This window comes from Erinaceus europaeus, chromosome 17 (genome assembly GCF_950295315.1).
Source record: "Erinaceus europaeus chromosome 17, mEriEur2.1, whole genome shotgun sequence".
NCBI classification, from domain to species: domain Eukaryota; kingdom Metazoa; phylum Chordata; class Mammalia; order Eulipotyphla; family Erinaceidae; genus Erinaceus; species Erinaceus europaeus.
This window is the reverse complement of record NC_080178.1, coordinates 55,093,313-55,114,779: the sequence shown is the minus strand read 5'-3', so window position 1 is coordinate 55,114,779 and position 21,467 is coordinate 55,093,313. Positions and strand designations below refer to the sequence as shown.

The window sequence follows — 21,467 nt, the reverse complement described above, 5'->3', positions numbered from 1 at the left end:
GTGTGTGTGTGTGTGTGTGTGTGTGTGTGTGTGTGTGTGTACGTGTGTGCGTGTGCTGACTTGCACTCAGGGCTCCGGGAAGTGTGCTCTGGGTTGAAACCCGATCCCCCAACTCCCTGAGTCATTTTCCTCGCGATCTGAAAATGCAGTCTTTATGTTTCAGCCGCAGACTGGAAGGTGGTGTGTGTGTGTGTGTGTGTGTGTGTGTGTGTGTGTGTGTGTGTGTGTGTGTGTGTGTGTGTGTGTGTGTGTGTGTTCACACACCACCCGGGAATACAGAGCCAACTACTGGGCAGGGCAGGGGAGGCTCAACTGGTGCGTCCTTCCAGCGGGACCCTGGGGTGGGCTCTGCAGGCCCCCGCCCGCCCCTTCCCGGCCCAGCCCCAGTCTGGGTGAGGTTGGAAAGTCCTGGAAATGCAGCTGCCTGCTTGCTCCTTAACTTTGGAAATCGGCTCTTGTTGCGCGGCCAGCCTTTATGGCGACTCGGCCCCGGTCCCTGTGGATTGGTGTGTTGTTGTTACTCACTTGGGTGTGGGGCTCTGTTCTGAACTGGGCGGGCAACTCGCCCGGGGTCTAACTACCCTGAGCCTCCCAGCCCGGCGGCACGAAGGCTAGAGGAGCTGCAGGGATTGCTGAGGCTCCAATGCAGCGGCAGGGGCGCGCAGAGGTGGCCCGGGGCTCCCAGATGCTGTGGGCACGCTCGCGGTGAGCGCGGGAGAGAGCGCCCAACGGCCCGGGAAAAAAAGCAGCAGGGCGCACTCGGGGCCCCAGCAGCGGGGAGCGAGTACCTCGGAACCCAGCAGTGCAGGCGGGAGGGTGGAGCGCAGCGCGACTAGCATCGCGGGCAGTTATATAAACAGCTTCAGCGGTCACCCAGAACTGCAGCTCCAGCATCCGCTTGGCAGAAATCGAGCCTGAAAGTTTGCCTGCTTGGGGATGTAAGTACAGGCGCGCCGCCTCCCCAGGATGGGGAGCGAGCTGGGAAGCGCCTCTGCCTGGGGCTCCCTCTCCTGCTGGGGGAGCGGAGTGCACCCCTAGAGAAGGGGCGGCAGAGGCAGAAACTGGGGAAAGGGCCGGCTAATGGGTGTGTGATGAGCCTGTCTGAACTCGGGGTGCATTGAGTCCCTGAGCCTCTAACCTCGGCTCGGGAATCCTGGGGACCTTCCAGGGAATGTTGTGTTTGCACACTGCTCTGGCGCCCCAAGGGCTTCCCAGAGCTCCTCTTGCTGGCCCTCCATGCGTTCACTCCGAGCACCTGGGGTCCCCTTGGAGGTGCCAAACAGCCTAGTCTCCTGGGCCTAGTGGGCCGGGTTCGGATGGAGGGTGTCTGCCTCTGCCAGGCATGGCCACCGCCGTGTCCTCCTCCAGGCATACTGGGAGGCTGGAGGCAAGGGACGGGTGGGATCCAGTTTGCACTCCAGCCCTCCCTTCCCAGTCAGCAGCCTTGCTGTCTGTGGGGTCCGTGGGCGCCTCCCTCTCCCAGGTCGGACTGTGCTGGGGAAGGAAACCGCTGGAGCACGCCGAGTGTTAGTAAGCTCTCTCTCTGGGATCAGCCACCAGGGCTTAGGGCGCCAAGCGGTGGGGCGCTGTGGCCTGGAAGGCGGAGGTGTGCCTGCGTGCGAGGTGCTCGGCTGCCACTGGCTGCATCTAGCGTCCGGCTCTAGCGCACCCCAGCCTTCCCTGCGCCCGTGGGCTGGTTGCGCCGGCGTGAGAGACAGCCTCCCCCGCGGGCCCCATTCCGGCTGCCCTGAGCCCGAACAATGCGCCTGCAGAGTAGCGCGTGGCCTGGGTGCGGGCTGGCTCCGTGACCTTGCTGAAGATGCCCAGCACGCGGGGCCCCGTGGGGTGCCCGGAGGAGGACACCCCCGCAGGGCTGGGTGCGCTCAGGGGTCGCTCCCCACAGGGAACCCACTTGGCGGCAACCTGTTTCCAGGCGCGGCACTGGGGGCGCGTTCCCGCCCTCCACCCTCCTAGCCTGGCTGCCTGGGCGCCTGCTTCCAGGCAGCCTTGGGAGGTGCGGGGGCGGAGAACTGGACTGGGAGCACTCCTGGGCTGCGCTGGGCCGGGCAGGGCCAGGATGGGGTGGGGTGGGGTGGGGTGGGGTGGGGTGGGGCGGGAAAGCCAAGCCAGCCAGCAGTGATTCAAGCAGGATTCCCACAGGGTCCCAGCTGGGTCCCTGCATGGTTGTAGTCAAGCTTCAGTCTGAGTCCAGTCCGGGGTCCAACCTAACCCCAATCAGAAACTAGCCAAGGGGAGGGGGATGGGTGGGTCCTGTCTGGGTATCAGCTCAGTGTCCAGCCTGGTCCCAGCCTGGAGCAAGGACCATGCCCTGTGCTCCCTGCCACTGGGCTTGGCCCCTAGCACTCAGCACTGAGGTTCCAGATATGTGATTCTTGGTGATGGTGGTGGGAGCAAATATTCTGTAAATGCACGTGTGTGCCTGGGTGGAGAAGGGTGAGGCTAGACCAGGCAAACCTCCTTGCTGTGGGAGTGCTCATAGGGAACCCCCTTTCTCCTCTGAGGAGGCTTCCAGCCTCCTGTAATCCAGCTTTTCTGGACTGTCTTGCTGGGATGCCCTCTTGGTAGGGCCTTGCTTGGTGCACTCTGACTTAGTGAATGTTGTTTGTATGAGGGCCAGGAAAAGGTGCAGGGTGTGGGATGGCGGGTGAATTAGACTTTTCCTGGATTGGGGAAAATATCAGGAATGGGGCTATTTCTGAAATCATCCTTGTGCATGCTGTTCTCATCAGGACCTCCCTGGGGGTCTGGAATGGAGTAGGGGCACTCATGCACACGAGCTGTGGGGGGAGAGGGTGCACCTTGCTTAGTGTGTGTGGTGGTGGGGGTGGAGTTAGTGCTCAGCTCCAAGAGAAACCATCCTCCTAGAAAAGTTTCTACTGGCATATGGAATGATCTGGAAAGTGAAGGAGGAGCTTTCCAAAGAGCAAACACTACAGAGAAAGAAGAGTGTTTCTTGCATTTAGTGGGCAGAGTGAGTGTCCAAAGATCCCCTTCCTCCAGTGTCATTCCCATCACCTCTTGTGGCTTTGTGGGGGATCTGTTGGTGAGATATAGCTCCCAACCCTTAGTGATTGAGTGAGCATCACTGCTTGACCTTTGGGGACTTAAATCCTACCACCTGGGAAAGGGGAGGTAACATCTAGTTTATCTCAGGCAAGGATTCCTGCCCACAAGCCCTGGCCTCCACTGATGGCCCCTGCCTAACATCCTTGCCCCCTTCCAGTCCTTCCCCAGCTTTGTGTGTCTGCTGGGTGGAGTCTGTGTTGGGAAAATCAGCAGCCCCAGAAGATAAGGACTCCTGTATCAGAGACTGACACCAGGGCAGCTTCAGCAATGGAAACAAGCCTCCCTTCTCTCTTTTTGGTAAGTCAGTCCCAGTTCTGTTAGGACTTGGCTTCATTCAAATTTTGTTTTTGTTTTTCTTCTTCCTGAAAGACTCTCCTCCTGTTTGCAAACTGACCTGTTACATAACCTGGTGTTTCCAGAATCAAAAGTTAAAAACATGGGAAAGAAGGTGATTAGGAATTTAAGGTAGAGATCAACAGTCTCCACAGACATGAGAGAAGTAGATTTATGGTGTTAACTCTCTCTCTTATTTGTGTTTCTTGGATAAGAGATGATGGGGCAGAGGGTGGTGGTGGTGGTGAGTAGGAATGAAAGGAAAAGAGAGCATACCACCAAAGCTGCTTTTAATGCAGTGTGGGTCTGTCTTGAACCCAGGTCACACAGATTTCACTGGCCCACCACCTCACTCTTGAACTCCCGAAAAGTTGGAAGGAAAGGGACTGAATGAGCACGTGGTGCTAACACTCTCCTGAGTCCTGAGTTGCCTTTCTTGTTCTTAGAGCCCTGTTCCTGGGCCAAAGCCTCCCACTGCCCTCCTCCACACCCCCAATTCTCCCATATCCTCAAATCAAGAGAGTGAAAGGGAAGAACATTGAAATTCAAATCACCTCCTCACACATTCGATTCCAGGAGACTGGCTAGGTACCAGAGCATCAATTCCAGGTGTACCCATCTTCTCACCTGACCTGGCGACCTGGCTTAAGGTAACTCCCAAATGAGCCCCTGTGTCCTCACTGCAGTGCCAGACTGCCTGCCAGGAGGGCCATTTTGACAGCTTCCCAAGGAAGCCAGCAGCTGTGGATCCTGGAGCCTCCCATATTCCATAAGGAAAGCTCTGATGAAGCACTGTGACTGGATGTGCACAGTCCTCTGGGAGCTGCCTATTTCCTTTGTCATCACTGTTTCGCCCACCTTTCCTTTCTTGCTCCCAGTCACCATGCTCATGACAGGGAAATAAGAGTGCAGAGACAAGCAAAAAAGAAAAAAGAAAAAAAAGTGAGTTCCATTACCTATAGGGTTGTTCTTTCTGACCTTTTTTTTTTTTTAAATGAACTAAGAAAAATGGTGGTGGGTTGTGGTGTGGTGGGGGATTCAGCATTATGCTGGAGGTTTGAGTACTGTTTCTTTTAGGGCATGACTGTGTCCACATGACAACAGAGAACCCCAAAATAAAGAGACTCCTGCTAACAAGCCCTGGGGATGAGGGATGGTGCCTGTTCCACTCTGCAGTTATGTGTATGTGGGGGGTGGGGTGGAGGGGGTTGGAAGCAGAGGAAGTCACAGGTGGCTGGGGTGACAGGCAGAGTGCCTGAGCAAGGCATCTGCATGACTCTGAGCTGTGAGGCTGCCCCAGGAGGGAAAGCCTTCCCCTTCCCTTCCCTGGCTGCCTGGGAATCCTTACTCTCTGGACCCTTCTGTCAAAGCTGGAGTTGGGCTGACTTTATGTGGGACTCAGGAGAGAGAGAGAGAGAGAGAGAGAGAGAGAGAGAGAGAGAGAAGGGAAGAGAAGAGAAGAGAAGAGAAGAGAAGAGAAGAGAAGAGAAGAGAAGAGAAAGGAGAGAGGAGAGAGGAGAGAGGAGAGAGGACTTTTTAGCCTTTGCTACCATTAGGGAGTACTTCCTCCCTGACTTCTCTTTGCCCATTTGGCCCAGAGGCCAAGAATGGTCAACTTGGATCTCCTAAGAAGGAAACTGATGTGAGGAGAGTACCTTGCTATAAATGTATCCCTGTCTCCTTCTCAACCTCACCTCCACTTCATGGAACCTTGCTGTAGAAATCATCCCTGAGTTCTCTGCAAAGCCACAGGGTACATGAAATGAAACAACCAACACACTGGGGATGCAGACATAGCTTGCTGCATTAGAACACATGATGTGCATGCCTGAGGCCTCAGGTTTGCTTCCTGATGCTGTGTGGTGCTCTGGTCTCCCCAGATGAATAAATGAATGAGTATTTCTTTAAAAGTAAGACACAGGGGCCAGCAGAATAGCTCACTTTGATAGTGTGCTTGCTTTGCCAAGCACACAGCCCAGGTGTAAAAGCCTGACTCCCACTGCACTGGAGAAAGCTTTGGTATAGTGTTGTTTTTCTCTCTGTCTCTGTCTCTGTCTTGTTCTCTCACTCTCTCTCTCTAAATAACTCAACCTAGAATGGTGAAGCATTGACACTGATAAATGAAAAATAAAGTACTAGTATAAAATGCCTGTTTCCATGCTCAAGGACCTGGTCCCCATCTGCAAGAGAAATGCTTCATAACTAGTGAAGAGAGATGAGGGTGTCTCCCCCACTTCCCTTTTGATTTTTCTGTCCAGTAAACAAATAAAATAAACAAATCAAATACAGGATGTAGAAAATTCACATGCCCCCTTAGAGTGGAGTGAGTGGGGTAAGTCGGGCGTTACCCCCTCCCTTTAGTCAGCAGGTGCACCTGTCCTTCTTCCTCTCTTACCCGACCCAATAAAGATGTGTTCCCGGTGGTTAGAGGATTCCTCTCCTGACAGAGGATTCAGCACAGCTCCTGAGGATTATCTACTCCTCCCCTCCCCATGCCAAGGTGTTTCCACACTCAGCAGCAGTTTCTTCAGACCCTGAGTGGGGGCTCCCCATCAGTTTGCTATGTGTGTGGCCCCATGGAGAGAGCTCTCTCTGCATGCAGACAAGTGTGAGGAGTTGCCTTTGATACCCATACCACTCCAGCTTCCCCTGGGGGGAGGTACAGGTCCTGCTATTGTCTTGTTTCATGTAGGGGACATCAAGTCAGGGCTTTCCTGCTTTCCTTTCATTCACAAGACCAGAAGGAAAGGAGACAGGAATGTGGCAGCCTCTCAAGAGCTGTCACACAGTGCCTCCAGCCCTCTGTCCCTTAGAGTCCTGCCTCTGCTTGGTGTCTGCAGCCTCCACCAGTGGGAGAGCAAGGTGGCTGCAATCAGTGAGTCCTGAGACTCCTGCAGAGCCTCACACTTTAACAAGGTGGTTCTTTTCTCTTAAAGAGCCAGCTTTCTTGCTGTGGAATAATTACTGATTTCAAAAGATCTGGCCTTTGAGTATTTATTTATTTATTTATTTATTTATTTATTTATGAAAGAGACAACCAGAACATCACTCTGGCACGTGTGGTATCCTCTTCCCCACTGTGGCACCACCTCTCAGGCCACAACAAATGGGCTGTCGAATCCTATGGAAGTTCAACAGAAGGGTCTTGGCTACTGACTAACTGAATTCCGGCTTTGGATAAAGCACCTGCCCATTCCTGGAACCTGTTATCCTCTCTCTCCTATGAGGTTGGGGAGAGGAGAGCAGATCTGGTGTTCTGTATGGCAGTGTACCTTGAAATTCAACACAGACACAAGTGGCCCATGAGTCTCCATCAAATGAAGATTTCTGATTCAGCTGGTGAGGAGGGTGTCTATCTACTGACTTTACTTTGGGGTTCGGAAACTAGTATCTTCAGTTCAGCAAACAGAGTGGGGGAATGCATGATGAACACCAGAGTTATAGTATGAGCACAAGCTCGCTGTCTCTGTGACCAGTCATTGCTGCTGTCTCTACTTTCTGGGTGAGGAAGCCAGGCATCAGTGAGGCCAAGCTGGTGGCCCCAGGAGTCTCTCTGGCTCCCCAGTCCTTGTTTTCCCCAAATTGGCAACCCTCGCTTTCTAGAACGCCCTGTAATTAAGAAAGAATGCTTACCAGAGTGCTTCTTGGAGATGCTTTTGCTGGGCCTACTTGGAGAGTGGATGGAGACATTAAAAAAATCTGCATCATTATCGTTGCAAGCAATTAAAGTGCTTAAGAGCTTAAAAGCAATTTGTTCAAGTTGGTTAAATAGCCACCCTTCTCCTTAGGCTCCCTTTGGTATTATTAATTCAGTCATCAAGCTGTGACATGGACACCCCTGGCAGAAGGTAGAGTTCAGAACCTTTGGACGGTGCACCTCTCAGATGAAAGGGATTTGCCTTGGTGAGCTCCACCTTGGGAGGATCTAGTTGAGGGCGAGTCAGAAAAAAAAAAAAAAAAAGCAGAGCTTTATTATTGACTAAAACAGCCTGACTCTGCCTGGGCCTCTGGATGAGAACTGGTCCTTTTGCTATTTTTATGAGCATGTGAGTATTCAGGTGTTCGGAGAAGCAGGCAGCAAGGCAGCTCTTTGCAAACATAATGAGTTGATCTTCCTCTCATCCCTCTCCCCCTCCAAGGCAGATAAATGATATCCTGCCCACTTTGGAGACAACAAGTGGACTTGTGGCAGTCCTTGCAGGGAGAGTGGTAGAGGCAAGTAGAACTGGGAGATGGCCAGGCATTTGTCACAGAGGACATCTGCTGGATGGTGCATGCACTAGCTAGGCCACAGCTGTCCTGTGAGACGCAGGAGATGCTCTGTCACCATTTGAATTTAACTCAATTAATGCTGCATTAGTCCAGTCAGTGCTCAGGAAAGGGTAATGGCCACCATGCCTGTCTGTCACTGCGGCAAGTCAGTAGGCTGTGAGGTGCCTGGCATAATCAGCGGGTGTGTAGCTCTCTGCCCTGTGGAGCAGCCTGGTACAGTGCTCTAACACGATAACAGGCCCATGATGATCAGGGAGGTACTAAGCTGCGGCCTAGTATTTTGGGGCAGTGGTTAGGTACCCAGCTCCTAAAGATGAGTGGCTGGAGTTTAAGTCCTGCTTCAACCTCAGGTTGATTGGAGTTGGGGAAGGCTCCTGCAGATGCTTGCTGCTGCCCTCATCTTTCCTGGGAGCCAAGGATGTTCCTGAGAGAACATTGCGTCCTGCATGGGGCAAGTGCTGGTGATGGATCGATTCCTTGGCTGTTGCTGGACATGCAAATGAATATGCCCTTTTAGGAAAGCCATTTGGCGGGAGCTGTCAGCAGTCCTAGAAACAGCCCTTGAGTCCAACATTCCAGCTCCAGGAAGGTAGCCAGAAAGAAGAATTGGAAAACAGGAAAAAGAAAAGATTTATAAGTATAAGCATCTATTGCGATGTTATTTATTATTTATTTATTTTACGAATGGCATAAGCAGTTGATCCAATCGGTATGGAAAATTAAATGAAGCACTGGTCTTGTGTCTGAGGCTGTGTCTTCATGCCATCGTAGAATGGACATTTACAAATACGAAATGCACTATTTAAACTGTAACCTTTATTGGAGAGAGAGAAAAAAAAAAAAGACAGACAAATAGGCCAAGCATTAAGAGTTGCAATCTGTGAATTAATCAGATTCTAGTCTCTTGGCTAAGAGGAGCCCTTGCCTTCTGGTAAGACCAGAGTGAGCTTAACATTGAGCCTTCTTCCCCCATCATGGCTGTTTAGCTCTGAGTTCACTTAAAGGTGGCTCAAAGTTATGTGAAGTAGTTGATGGGAAAGAACAGAAGCTTTGAATTCCCCTGGAGCCAAGATCCAGAAAGTTTATAGGACCCTGTGACCCAGCTCAAAGCTGTCACACGTCACCTTTCAGCAGCTTGGAAGAGCCAGGAATCTGTGGGCAGCCACAGACCTGACACTAATACTTTGCAGCTGTGGGACCTTGAGCATGTTACTTGGTGCCTTGCCTCCCTTGTCTGTCAAGTGGGGTATCAGTGAATACTTGGCGTGGTTGTGGGAGGGACAGTATGATAGAGTGTGGCAGTTCTATGAGTCTTTGTCATCGCTGAATCAGAACCATCACTTATAGAGTCTCCAGAGGACAAACTATTAAGGGGTGGTTTTGTCCTGGGTTCCTTTTTCTTGACTGTACAGTTCTCCCTTACATTCCAGTATAGATATTTTCAATTATTTTGAAAAGAGAAAGTAAAGAAAGGATTCTGGGTCCAGCCCCTTGTTCTCACCTGCAGGGGAGAAGTTTCTCAGGCAATGAAGTAGTATTGCAGGTCTGTCTTCATCTCTGTCTTTGTATCTCTCCACACTCTCAATTTCTATCTCTGTCCAAAATAAAATAAATAAAATTAAATTAAATAGAGGGCTGAGGAGATAGTATAATGGTTCTGCAAAAGACTCTCATGTCTGAGGTTCTGAGGTCCCAGGTTCAGTCCTCAGTGCTGCCATCCACCAGAGCTGCAGTTTTCCCTGATCATCTTACCTGCTCAGCAACTTGCCCCAGATTCTTGCCACCAGAGGTGGATGTGAACAGCCAGCACCTCTCGATGTTAGATGTGGGTGTTGGGGCCAGAGGAGGCATGCTGGAAACCCTTTACTGAGGTGTGTGTGCTGGGTGCTGAGTTCTTGGCAGTGCTTTGTTACCCCCTTTGTGGGAAAGGGAGGTACCCATCATGTGTGCAACCTGTGAAGTGGCACACTGGAGAAGCCATTGGCATCTTAGACATGGGGTCCCAAGTTCAATCCTTGGTATTGCATGTGCCAGCATGTTACTGTGATTCTCCATTTCTCTCTCTCTCTCTCTCTCTAATAAATATTAATAAATAAGTCTTGAAAAGGGAAAAAAAGATAAAAAGAAAAACATAGCAGTTCCTGGTGGTGATGCACAGTTGACCACCCGTGTTAGCATGCACAGAATCTGGGTTCAAGCCCCTGGTCTCCACCTGCAGGAAGATACTTTGTAAGTAGTGAAGCAGGACTCTATGTGTTTCTCTTTCTCTCTCTGCCCCTCTATTTCCCTATCCCTGCTCGATTTCTCTGTTTCTATTCAATAAAGAATGACTAGAAGAAGGAGGAGGAGGAAGGGAAGAAGTAGAAGAAGAAGGAGAAGAAGGAGAAAAAGCAAAACAGAGAGCTCACAGTAGAATCAGTCCCTCCCTGCTTCCCCGAGCTGCCACCCATTGCTGGGGGTGGACTGACAGCACAGTGGCCTCCAATGCAATGCCCAGCCCCGGCTGGCATGAGTACCTTCCAGGGGGGTGGAAGGAGCCCCACACAGGGTTTGGGTTGACTCCTGGGCACCATTAGAACCCCCAAAGCTCCCAAGGTCATGCTCAGCTGCAAAGCTAGGAGCCCTGCTCTCTAGTGGAAAGGGGACCTGTGTTGGGTGCTGCAAGTCTGGGCTGGGTGACCTGATTTGTCTGAGCCAGGGGACCCCGGATATAGCAGTCTGGGCTCCTTTCCCATCCCTCCTCCTGCTGGCAAACTGGGACATCTGGCTGGCACAGCCATGCCTGCTACTTCCCAACATGACTGCACTCTGGACCCCCTGTTGGGGGAGTTGCCAGGCTCCTGTGACCTTTTTTTTGCTCCTTTTCTGTGCTTATCCAGGCAGGGCCCTGTTAACTATTCCTGTGCCAGCCTCCCCCAGACCTGTAGGGCCATGGGCCTCCAGTGGAAGAGGGGAAACCTGCTCCCTGTCTGATTCCTGTCAGAGCTGGGTGCTAGCAATGATGGCTTTGTCCACAGGCCTGGAGGTCCTGACAGTCTGGGGTCTGGGCAACCTCACCTCTTTGGGGTAATTAAGATTTGAAATGCCCTTCCATCTACTGCCTATTGAGAAGATGCCTCCTGTCCTAAAAAGAGCCCTTTTGGGAGGCCAGATGGTGGCACACCCAGTTAAGCGTACATATTATCAAGTGCAAGGACCTGGGTTTGAGCCCCTGCTCCCCACCTACAAGGGATTCACTACACAAGCGGTGAAACAGGTCTACAGGTGTCTGTCTTTCTCTCCCTCTCTCTTTCTCCCCATCCTCTTTCAATTTCTCTTTGTCCCATGCAATAAAAATTGGAAAAGTAAAAAAGTAAAAAAGGCTGCAGGGAGTGGTGAAGTCATAGTATCAGCCCTGGGCCCCAGCAATAACCCAGGTGGTAATAAAAATAAATAAATAAATAAATAAATAAATAAATAAATAAATAAATAAATAAATAGATAGATAAATACAAGTGCCCTTTTGAAATGTCCTACCTGAGAGCATGTTAAACTCAGGCTCCCAGCCAATCTGTGGAAAGGGTGGGTCAGGAATTCTTTTCTTTTTCAGTGCAGGGAGGGAGAGGAAAATAGATAGCACAGCATAGCTCTACACTCCTTGGAGCTCTTCTGCTGCTCCCATGTGGAGCCAGTGCTCAAACACAGGGCCTTTGTGTGTGGTAAGATGTGTACTCTACCAGATGAGCTAACTCCAGGCCCAGCTGTTAATCATCTTCTCACTGCATGTTTGCATTTATTTATGCCTGAGAAAGAAAGAGAAAGAGAGAACCAGAGCATCACTTCTGCCCTTGCTGTATGAATCCAGGGCCTCTAGCTGATAAGTCCTGCGTTCTTCTGCCATGCCACCTACCAGGCCTAGAGACTGCATTCTCTCAAGGTCCAGGAGGCATCAATGGAGAGAGACCAGGCCTCAGATTCTCAGGCCTTCACCCCACTTTCTGCCTTATCTGCCTCCTCCTCAGCCCCTGTGCTTGGGGTCACCAGGCCAGGATGCCATGTAGCCAATGAAGGTGGTGATTGTCTACCTCTTTGTCAGCATGGTGGTGGCTTTGGTGGCACCTGTGGCTAAGTGACCACGTACACAGAACATGGTGTCACAGGGAAGCCCTGGGCTCAGGTTTTGTACTGGAGCCCTGATGCTGTTTTCACCTGCCCTCTGCCCTCTAACTCTTGAATTGTACAGGTAGATGAGGGAGGGGCTCCCATACCTCTAGTAAGGATGCCTTTGATGTGTCACACTTTCATGTAGTGGGCTTTGATTTCTCTGCTCATACCAATAACATACCTAAGCAATCAAACATTTCAAAAGCCTGCAGTAACCCAGAGTGGGGGAAAAAACAGATGCTGAAAGCAGCCACCACCACCCCCCCAGCACCCCACCCCACCCTGTGCCAGCCCTCCACACACACCAGCAGCACAACCCTCCCTGGTGTTGCTCCTCTGCTCAGTCTCGCACCCTTGTAATCTGAAGCCCACTGCAGACATTGGTTTGTCACCTCAAGAGAGCACTGTCATTTTCTGTACTGCTGGGTTTTCTTGCCAGCATGCCTTTACGCAGCTGTGTAGTATTCCATCCTAAGGAGGTATCAGTGTTCCTTTAGTGGATTTTTCATTTGCTGATTTCTATTCATGTGTTTGTTTTTGCTAGTGTAAATAATCCCCAGAGCAACATTTTCATGAACATCCCTGCTTACTTCCTTCAGCCCTGTTTCTCAACTTGAAATTGCTGAACCCAAGGTCACAGTCACGCAACCTTTTTTTTTTTTTCCTCCAGAATTATAGATGGGACTGGGTGCTTGTGCTAGGAATCCACTGCTCCTTTTTTCCTTTGCTGTTGTTGTTATTGCTGTTGGATAGGACAGAGAGAACCTGAGAGAGAAGGGGAAGACACAGAAGGGAAGAGAAAAATAGACACTTGCAGACCTGCTTCACTGCTTGCAAAGCAATCTCCCTGCAGGTGAGGAGCTGGTGACTAGCAGCAGGATCCTTGAGCGGGTCCTTGCACTTCACACTATGTGCATTTAACCAGGTGTGCAACAGCCCAGCCCCCATAACACAACTTTTCAAAAGACTGTTCTTATATGTCTCTAAATGACTAGCTAGCTCACTGGCCTCCTAGATATTTGTCTTATCATTTTAAGTATAGAGATGAGAGGGGCCAGGGGGAACACTTAGTAGAGCACACACCACATTACTATGTCCTAAGGCTTTGGTTTAAGCCCAGCTCCTCATCTACAGAGGGTTGGGGTAGGGAGCTTCATAAGCACTGAGGCAGTACAGCAGGTATATTCCTCTCTATCTTCCTTTCCCTTTAATTCCTCTCTGTCCTATCAAATAATAATTTTAAAAAATCAGAAAAGGAAAATATGGCTGCTGGGAGTGGTGTATTCCTAGTGTGGGAAGCACCAGAAATCACCCTGGTGGCATAAAAAATATGAGTCAATATTGAAGAAAATAAGATGAGGGACCAGGTGGTGGTGCAACTGGCTAAGAGCACACATTACATTGAGCAGGACCCAAGTTCAAGCCCCTGGTCTTCACTTGCATGAGGAAAGCTTCACAAGTGGTGAAGCATGTATGCAGATCTCTCTCTCTCTCTCTCTCTCTCTCTCTCTCTCTCTCTCTCTCTCTGTCTTCCCAGAGAGAGGAAAGTCAGAGTGTCTTCCTAACACATGGAACACCAGGGTCTGAACCAGAAGACTCAGGCATATAAGTTCTGTGAGCCACCCAGCTGGGCTATTTCCTCTGGTCCCTGGATCCTCCAGTTAGTGATGGCCAGTTAACCCCTGGCTGCAGGTAGACAGGCTCCTCAGTCTCAGTGTGTCTTGGCAATTGCCCTCCTAGGGGGAAAGGAAGTGGTAGGGGCAGTACAGAGTCTCTTGAAGGGCTCTTCACTGGCTTTCCCCAGCAAAGCTGTGAGTGGAGCTTCAAGGAAAATAGGTGGTCAGACTTGGTTTTTGTCTAAGTTTGGGGGTATGGGTGATTAGCAGGTGGAACTCCAAGACTATGGGGCTTACTGAGGTGGAGGTGGGGTAATATTTAGGAGGGCTGGCTGTTCTTGACCAGGCTGAACATTGCAGGGACCCTGGGCATTGGTCCATTTTTCCTTCTGCCTTGGCCGTGGCCGTGGCCTGCCTGAAACTGCCTGTTCAGTTTCTGGAGGCCACCCTAGCCCCTGCCAGATGGCTCTCTTTGCCCCTTGCTGACTGAGGCAGTCTGGGACCTAGAAGCCAAGCCGAGTCTGTGGCTGTGCTGAGTTGTGTGGCCTTTGAGCAGCCCAACCCCGTCAATGTGCATTGCTAGCTAGGTTGTAAAGGCCCTCCATTTGAGGACTGTGTGTGTGTGAATAATTTCTAGCACATTCTTGGAACTTTCCAAGTTAGAGTGTTGTCATGGTAACTCTGGTTGTCAAGTAGGGATATCTGCCATCACCCTTCAGTGTCAGTCTCCCCTCCCTTCACTGGGTCAGGAGAGGCCCCCCAGAGACCCACAGGTAGAAGCTGAGAAGGGCCTTGGTGGGGGGTGGAGAGGACATGGAGGTGGAGGGAGGTAGGGGGAATGGCTGCAGAGGAAGGGAGCCAGACCAGGTGGTCCAGGGGCATGCTGAGCCCCAGGTTCTGCCAGTACCATTCCTTGTGCCACAGCAACAGCTCCCTCTTTGAAGAGGAAGGAGTGTAGCCTTCAGCTCAGCATCCAGACAGACAGACATCCATCCCAGTGCTGGAGGAAGTTCCTCCTGGGTTCTAGCCAGGGAATTTCATGAACCACACAGGATGGAGGCCTCCAGGGATTGTGATGCAGTACTGTGGAGCACCTCTTTCTCTTTCTCTCTCTCTCTCTCCCCCTGCCTCATACAAAAAAAAAAAAAAAAACTCCATTCACTAGCAGTGCACATTCACAAGTACTTGAGTTTACTATTCAGTGCCAAATGAAAGTAAAATGTTCCAGCTTGCTCAACTTTAGCAGTGTTTTTGATTTGATTCAGTGATTCTCTGTGGTTGGGGGCAAGTGGGAGGTGGGGATCTGTGCTTGACTGAAATGACCCTGGACATACTGAACATTAAACATCCTCTTCGTCTTAGTTCTCTGCCCCTTAATATGGAGTGACAGTCCCTACTGTCAGGGCAAGATGGAGTAATAGTGTTAATGTGGTATCTAGCACAGAACCTCCACCAAGGCAGCCACATCTGAGAAAAGAACTCTTACACCTCAGTTAAAGTGGGGGAGGCCGGAAAACTTTGAGAACAAAGAAGCATTTATTTTTGGGGGGGGAGGGTTGTGGGCAGTGGTACACCTGGTTGAGCACACATTTTATCCTGTGCAAGGAACTGGGTTCAAGCCCCTGGTCCCTAGCTGCCGGGGGGTGGGGGGGGACGTCATGAGCCCTGGAGCAATGCTGCAGGTCTTTCTCTACCCTCCCCTGCTGTCGCTGTCTGCTCCCCACCTTCCCCTCTCAATTTCTCTGTGTCCTATCAAATAGAAAAAAAAGAGGGGAAAATGGCTGCTGGGGTGGGGGGTAGATTTATCATATATGCACTGAGTCCCAGTGATAACCTTGGTGGAAAAACAAGAGAATTAGCATTTGGGTGGGGTTAGACTTCAGGAGGAAAAGAAGTTCAAGAGACGGTATGATCTTCTGTATTCCTTCTCCCTTCTCTGCCCTCTACTCTTTCTCCTTTTTGTCTTCTCCAGACTTCACCACTTAAAGTTGACTTTTCTTTTTTTTTTTTTTTTTTTGCCACCAAGGTGATTGCTGGGGCTTTGTGCCAATACTATGAATCTACTACCGCTCCTAGTGGCCTTCCTTCCTTCCTTCCTTTCTTCCTTTATTTCTTTCTCTCTTTATCTCTCTCTCTCTTTCTTTTCCTTTTTATTGTATTTGATAGGGCAAAGAGAAATTGAGAAGGGAGGGGTGAAAGAGAGACACCCGCTTCATCGATCATGAAGTTTTCGCCCAACAGGTGGGGACTGGGGGTTCAAACCCTGGTTCTTGCACATGGTAATGTGTGCACTTAGCTGGGTGAACCACTGCCAAGCCCCCAGAAGTTGACTTTTTCAAGTTGAAAGAGAGAGCAAAAGTGAGCAACAGGGAAAGACAATGTATCATTGAAGTTTCCTCCGCGTGGTGGAGACCACAATGGAGCCTGGGCTGGGTCTTTGACAAAGCAGGTACACTACCCAAATACATCATTTGCCAGCCCTCTCTTCTCTCTCATAAAGTCAGCCAGAGATGGGTACAGGCAGTGGCATACCTGGTAAAGGTCACAAAGTACTAAGAGCAAGGATCCACACAGATCTCGAGCCACCGGCTCCCCACCTGCAGGAGGGATGCTTCACAAGTGGTGAAGCAGATCTGCAAGTGTCTGTCTTTCTCTCTTCTTGTCTTTCTCCCCTTCTTCTCTCAATTTATCTCAGTCCTATCCAATAAACAAGAAAAAATGGCCACCAGAAGCAGTGGATTCATAGTACAGGCACTGAGCCCCAGCCATAACCCTGGAGGCAATAACTAAATAAACAAACAAACAAATACAGTCAGCCAGAGAGACTTTGAGACCCTGAGCTCCAGGAAGCAGATGTGGCTTAGCCTGCCTCTGAATCTTCTCTGTGCCCCTTGTCCCCTGCCCCCTCCTCCCTGCTCTAGCCCCCCTCCCCAGAGCCAGATAGGAGCAGGCTCAGCTTCTCTGCCTTGTTAAGTGGGAATCGCAAATTCATTTCCCCACAGTGGCCTTGCAAAGAGTAAAAACCTAAGATGCTCTGAGTAAGCATTCTAATCTGGCTTGGACATGACAGGAGCTACAAATGCAGCTGAATATTTCATAAGGACCTTTTCAGACCACACGCCCTGATTTTGAGAGAGAGAGAGAGACAGACACAGACCTGGCAGTCAAGACTACCCCAGGCTGAGCTCTACTTCTCTGATGGAAACCTGGTGTGTGTGTGTGTGTGTGTGTGTGTGTGTGTGTGTGTGTGTGTGTGTGTGTGTGTGTGTGTGTGTGTAGGGGGGACTCCTTAGTTTTATGGTGTCTCAGTTTCCTCATCAGCAAAATAGAGACTTGGGTCTGAGTAGTAGTTTACCCAATAGAGGGTACCTGTTACCATATGTATGGACTCAAGTTTAAGCCCCCCTGGTCCCCACCTGCAGGGGGGAAAGCTTCATAAGTGGTGAACCTGTGCTGCAGGTGTCTCTCTGTCTTTCTCCCTCCTTATCTCCCTCTTCCCTCTCAATTTCTCTCCAGCTTATATAGAAAAATAAGTAAAAAAGAAATAAAGAAGCTTGCAACTAGTTTGGGGTTTGGGTTGAGGCCCTGGGGGATAGTACAGCTGAGAAATTGTAGGTGCTCAGTAACTGTCAGCTCTCTGGAGTCCTGGTGTCCCTCCCAAATGTGTACTTTCAGGGGGGTAAAGTAGCACTGCTTCTGGGTGGAAAATGCCAATGGTCTGGGTCTCCTGGAGGCTGGGGCCCCCAGGCAGCCCACCATCCTGTGAAGGGAGCCTTGGCATCAGGCTGAATGTCATATAGTGAGTGTTCACCTGCACCCCCTCCCTGTTGCTGACACCCAGCAGACTAAACCATCCATCGCAAAATAAGCCTGCCTATCTGAAGGCTGGTTTAAAATAGAGAGGAGGCAGGCAAGTGCCTGACTGGGCTTTGCACAGGGATGAGTAATTCTGGGAGCCTGAACAGGAGCTGGGGTGTGGCTTCCCTGCCCCCCAGGCCCAGCCCCAGACACAGGCAGGCCCCAGCTCCTCAGGCTCTGCTCCTTCCAGGGAGCTGGGCGTGCTGTGAGGAAAACACGCCAAGTGGGGTGCTTTGTGACTATTTTTATACCTCCATCAGACCTGATGTTAGTGCTTCTGAATTATTGAACGTTCTTTGCTTTCTTAGCTGGCTTCACCAGCCTGTGCCTACCCCCCACCCTTTCTTCTCTCCCTCCTTTCCTCCCTCCCTCCCTCCTGGCAAAGGTGACATTCTGAGGGGTTCTTGGATAAACTGAAAGTCTCCTGTTAAACACCACGAATGGGGCTTCTTGTCCCTATTAATAGTCAGGCAGCGGAGGCTCAGAAAGGTTGGGTAACTTGCCAAAGGACACACAGTGACAAGAGAGGCCACTGGGAGTCCCTTGCAGTTCTGTCTGACTCCAGAGAGAGCACTGTTTCCACTGGGTGGGGTGCCTTGCTCTGCTGTTCTTTACCTTGAAGGGGGGGTGCTGTACACAATTACTCCTAACAGAGTGTAGGTGGCAGGGGAACCGGCCACCTTAGATGGCCTTAGAGGCTCAGGGATGAGGACAGATGATTCCACAGTCTCTTGTTGACCAGAAGACCCCTTTTCTAGCAGAAGGTTACTGGAGTGAACACTACAAGCCCCCCAGCCCCATCCCCTGTGCCTCCTAGTCCCTGTCCTGGCATCTTCTTTAATAGAAGCTATCTCTACACTGTGGATATCTTTGAAGGCCCTAAAAACGGGTGCTTCTTGATCAGAGGGGATGAACTAGTCTCTTGTCCTCTGCCTCTTATGATTAAAGTCCTCATGGGTATCTAATGGAGGTTTTGAAATAGTGAGCTGACAGGGATGGGGCTGCAGGCTGAGACCTCACTTCCTGGCAGGGCAGCTTCTCACTGACACCTGTCTCTGGCTCAGTGTCCCCCAGGAAATATTTCCCCTTCTCCGTTCCTCTAGCACCTCCTTAATTACTGCCAATCTCAACCTCACCCTCTTCAAAAGCACTTCAAGCTCCTCCTTGGCCCATGTCAAGCCCTGGTAGGGCCCCTATGATCTCTCTCTCTTCCCCCCTATGAGTCCCCTTACCCCATTTCTTTTAGAGACAGACTTTTGCAAGTAAGCCAGGGACACTCGTGCAAGGGCGCCTGCCATCCTGGTTCCAGTAAAATGCACTAGGGCGAAGCAGAGGTTATGATATTCTCTCCAGCTGTATTTTGATAGGATCGGACTTGATGCCTGTATCAAGTGATAAAGCAGCCCTGAAGTAAATTTTAAAAAGCAAGATTTGGGAGTTGGGTGGTAGCACAGCAGGTTAAGCACAGGTGGTGCAAAGTGCAAGGACCGGTGTAAGGATCCAGGTTCGAGCCCCGGCTCCCCACCTGCAGGGGAGTCACTTCACAGGCAGTGAAGCAGGTCTGCAGGTGTCTGTCTTTCTCTCCTCCTCTCTGTCTTCCCCTCCTTTCTCCATATCTCTCTGTCCTATCCAACAATGAACAACATCAACAACAAAATAATAACTACAAAAAGAAAACAACAAGGGCAACAAAAGGGAATAAATAAATAAATATTTTTTAATAAAAGCAAGATTTGAGGGGACAGGTGATGGCACACCTGGTTGAGTTCCCACATTACAGTGTGCAAGAACCCAGGTTTGAGCCCCCGCAGCCCCATCTACCTGCAGGGGGGATGCTTTGGGAGTGGTGAAGCAGTGCTGCAGGTGTGTCTCTGTCTCTCTGTCTCCCCTTTTCCATCTAGATTTCTGACTGTTTCTATACAATAAATTAATTAAAAGAGATTAAAAATAAAATTAAAAAGTTTGAAAATAGTGAAACTTGACATGGGAACAATCCTTGATATGAAATTCCAGGTGAAGTGCTTGTTCTACGCTAGTTTGTGCAACAAAGAAGCCATACCCTTCACCACCCCACATAATGTCTCTCTTTACAAAAACTTGCAGACTAGGTAATGGGATGACATTCCAAGCCAGCTTCTTTGTAAAATAATTTGGTTTGAAGTTTTATGAGAGTTTCTGAATGTCTCCACTTGTGAGTTTGTAAAGAACAGCAGAGCCAGATTTTATGAACACCTGCCCCAGGTGGGGAGGTAACACAATGGTCATGAAAAAGGCTTTCATGCCCAAGTTGCCAAAGGTTCAATGCGTAAGAGCCACCATAAAAAAAAAGTGTATCTGGGAGTTGGGAGGTACCACAGCCAATCAAGCACATGTGGCACAAAGCTCAAGGATCGGTGTAAGGATCTAGGTTCAAGCCCCCGGCTCCCCACCTGCAGGGGAGTCACTTCACAGGCAGTGAAATAGGTCTACAGGTGTCTATCTTTCTCTTTCCCTCTCTGTCTTCCCCTCCTCTCTCCACTTCTCTCTGTCCTATACAACAATGACAACATCAACAACTACAACAATAAAACAACAAGGGCAACAAAAGGGAATAAATAAATATTTTAAAAAGTATATCTATATATCTATGTCTCTACATCCATATCCTGGATCTCTCTTTCTCTCTACCCCCATATATATATATATATATTTGTGTGTGTGTATAGGTGTATGTATGGATGTGTGCATTTGTGTGTGTGTGTGTGTGTATATATATATATATATATATATATATATATATATATATATATATCTGTTGTGTACCAGATGTTCTTCTGAAAAACGGTCAACACACACACACACACACACACACACACACACACACACACAGTCTCAGTGTAAGCACACACTAGTGTTCTGGTTTTCCAAAGCTGAATCTCTAGAAGATTGTAGAAGGTTTAGTAACTTAGTGGCACTGCAGTGTGTACACTACCTGTAGAATTAGAATTAATCCTGGGTTTCTCTGACACAAAATTACCTCTGACCCATACTGACTCCTATAATTGCTTATTTATGTATTATATTTATTTATTTATTTTAAATGTTTATTTATTTATTCCCTTTTGTTGCTCGTTGTTTTATTGTTGTAGTTATTGATGTCATCATTGTTGGATAGGACAGAGAGAAATGGAGAGAGGAGGGGAAGACAGAGAGGGGCAGAGAAAGATAGATACCTGCAGACCTGCTTCACCACCTGTGAAGCGACTCCCCTGCAGGTGGGGAGCCGGGGCTCGAACCTTACGCTGGTCCTTGCACTTTGTACCACGTGCCCTTAACCTGCTGCGCTACCGCCGAACTCCCTTATATTTATTTTTAACTTTACTATTTGGATAAATTTAGGAGAAGGAGTAGATAAATGAAGAAAGAGAGACATCTGACGCACTGCTTCATCACACCCATGAAATTTCCTCCTGCAGATGAGGACAGGAGCTTTAACCCAGTTCTTAAGCATGGTAATGTGTGCTGTCAATGAGGTGCACCACTGACCAGTCCTCTTATTTATTATTATTATTATTATGCAAAGCACTGGTCAGCTTTGGCTTATGGTGGCTCTGGGGACTGAACTTGGAATCTCTGAGCTTCAGGAATGAAAGTCTTTTACATAACTACTATGTTATCATCCTGGTCCTATAACTTATTTTAAAACAACTGTCTAAAAATTTGTTGTTTCACTCTCAGAGAGAGGGAAGGCACCAGTCTGGTACCTGCTGCACCAGGGATCAAACTGGGGGCCTCAGGCATGCAAGTTTGTGTTCTCTCAGATGAGCCACTTCTCTTACTGCCCCTAACTGGGTTTTAGGCATCTTGTTTTCCATCTTGTGTATGTGTTTCTGTGTATGTGGAGTGAGGGAGCATAACAGCCTTTCTTCCCCAGGGGAGTGGAGAACCCTCAAAAATGGGCTTGTGTCCAAATACCACTCTAGACAGGTTGAACATGCTCTCACCCTGAGAGCATTTTACTCTGCCAGGGTGGGTCTCCAAAAGATAGACAGCAGAGATGAGTTTCTAGACTCACCATGGGAAAACTTTCTAGAAAACAATGTTTGTAGGACACCTCCCACAGTGGGGTTCCACTGGACACTCTGAGACATGTTGGCCTGTGGTTGGATGGGAGGGCCA

At 49.6% G+C, this 21,467-nt stretch overlaps 1 protein-coding gene across 11 annotated transcripts in view; it reads left to right on the top strand.

The window, feature by feature from the left end:
• TENM4 (teneurin transmembrane protein 4) overlaps positions 1-21,467 on the top strand; it is a 545,270-nt gene that overhangs the window by 819 nt on the left and 522,984 nt on the right. Inside the window, exon 1 of one of the 11 annotated variants that reach the window (XM_060176738.1) lies at positions 32-938. The exons of the other annotated variants lie outside the window; for them this stretch is intronic. The gene's annotated coding sequence lies outside the window, so the exon portion shown is untranslated. Of the gene's footprint in view, positions 1-31; positions 939-21,467 lie in introns of those variants that run through there. 11 annotated transcript variants of the gene reach the window in all.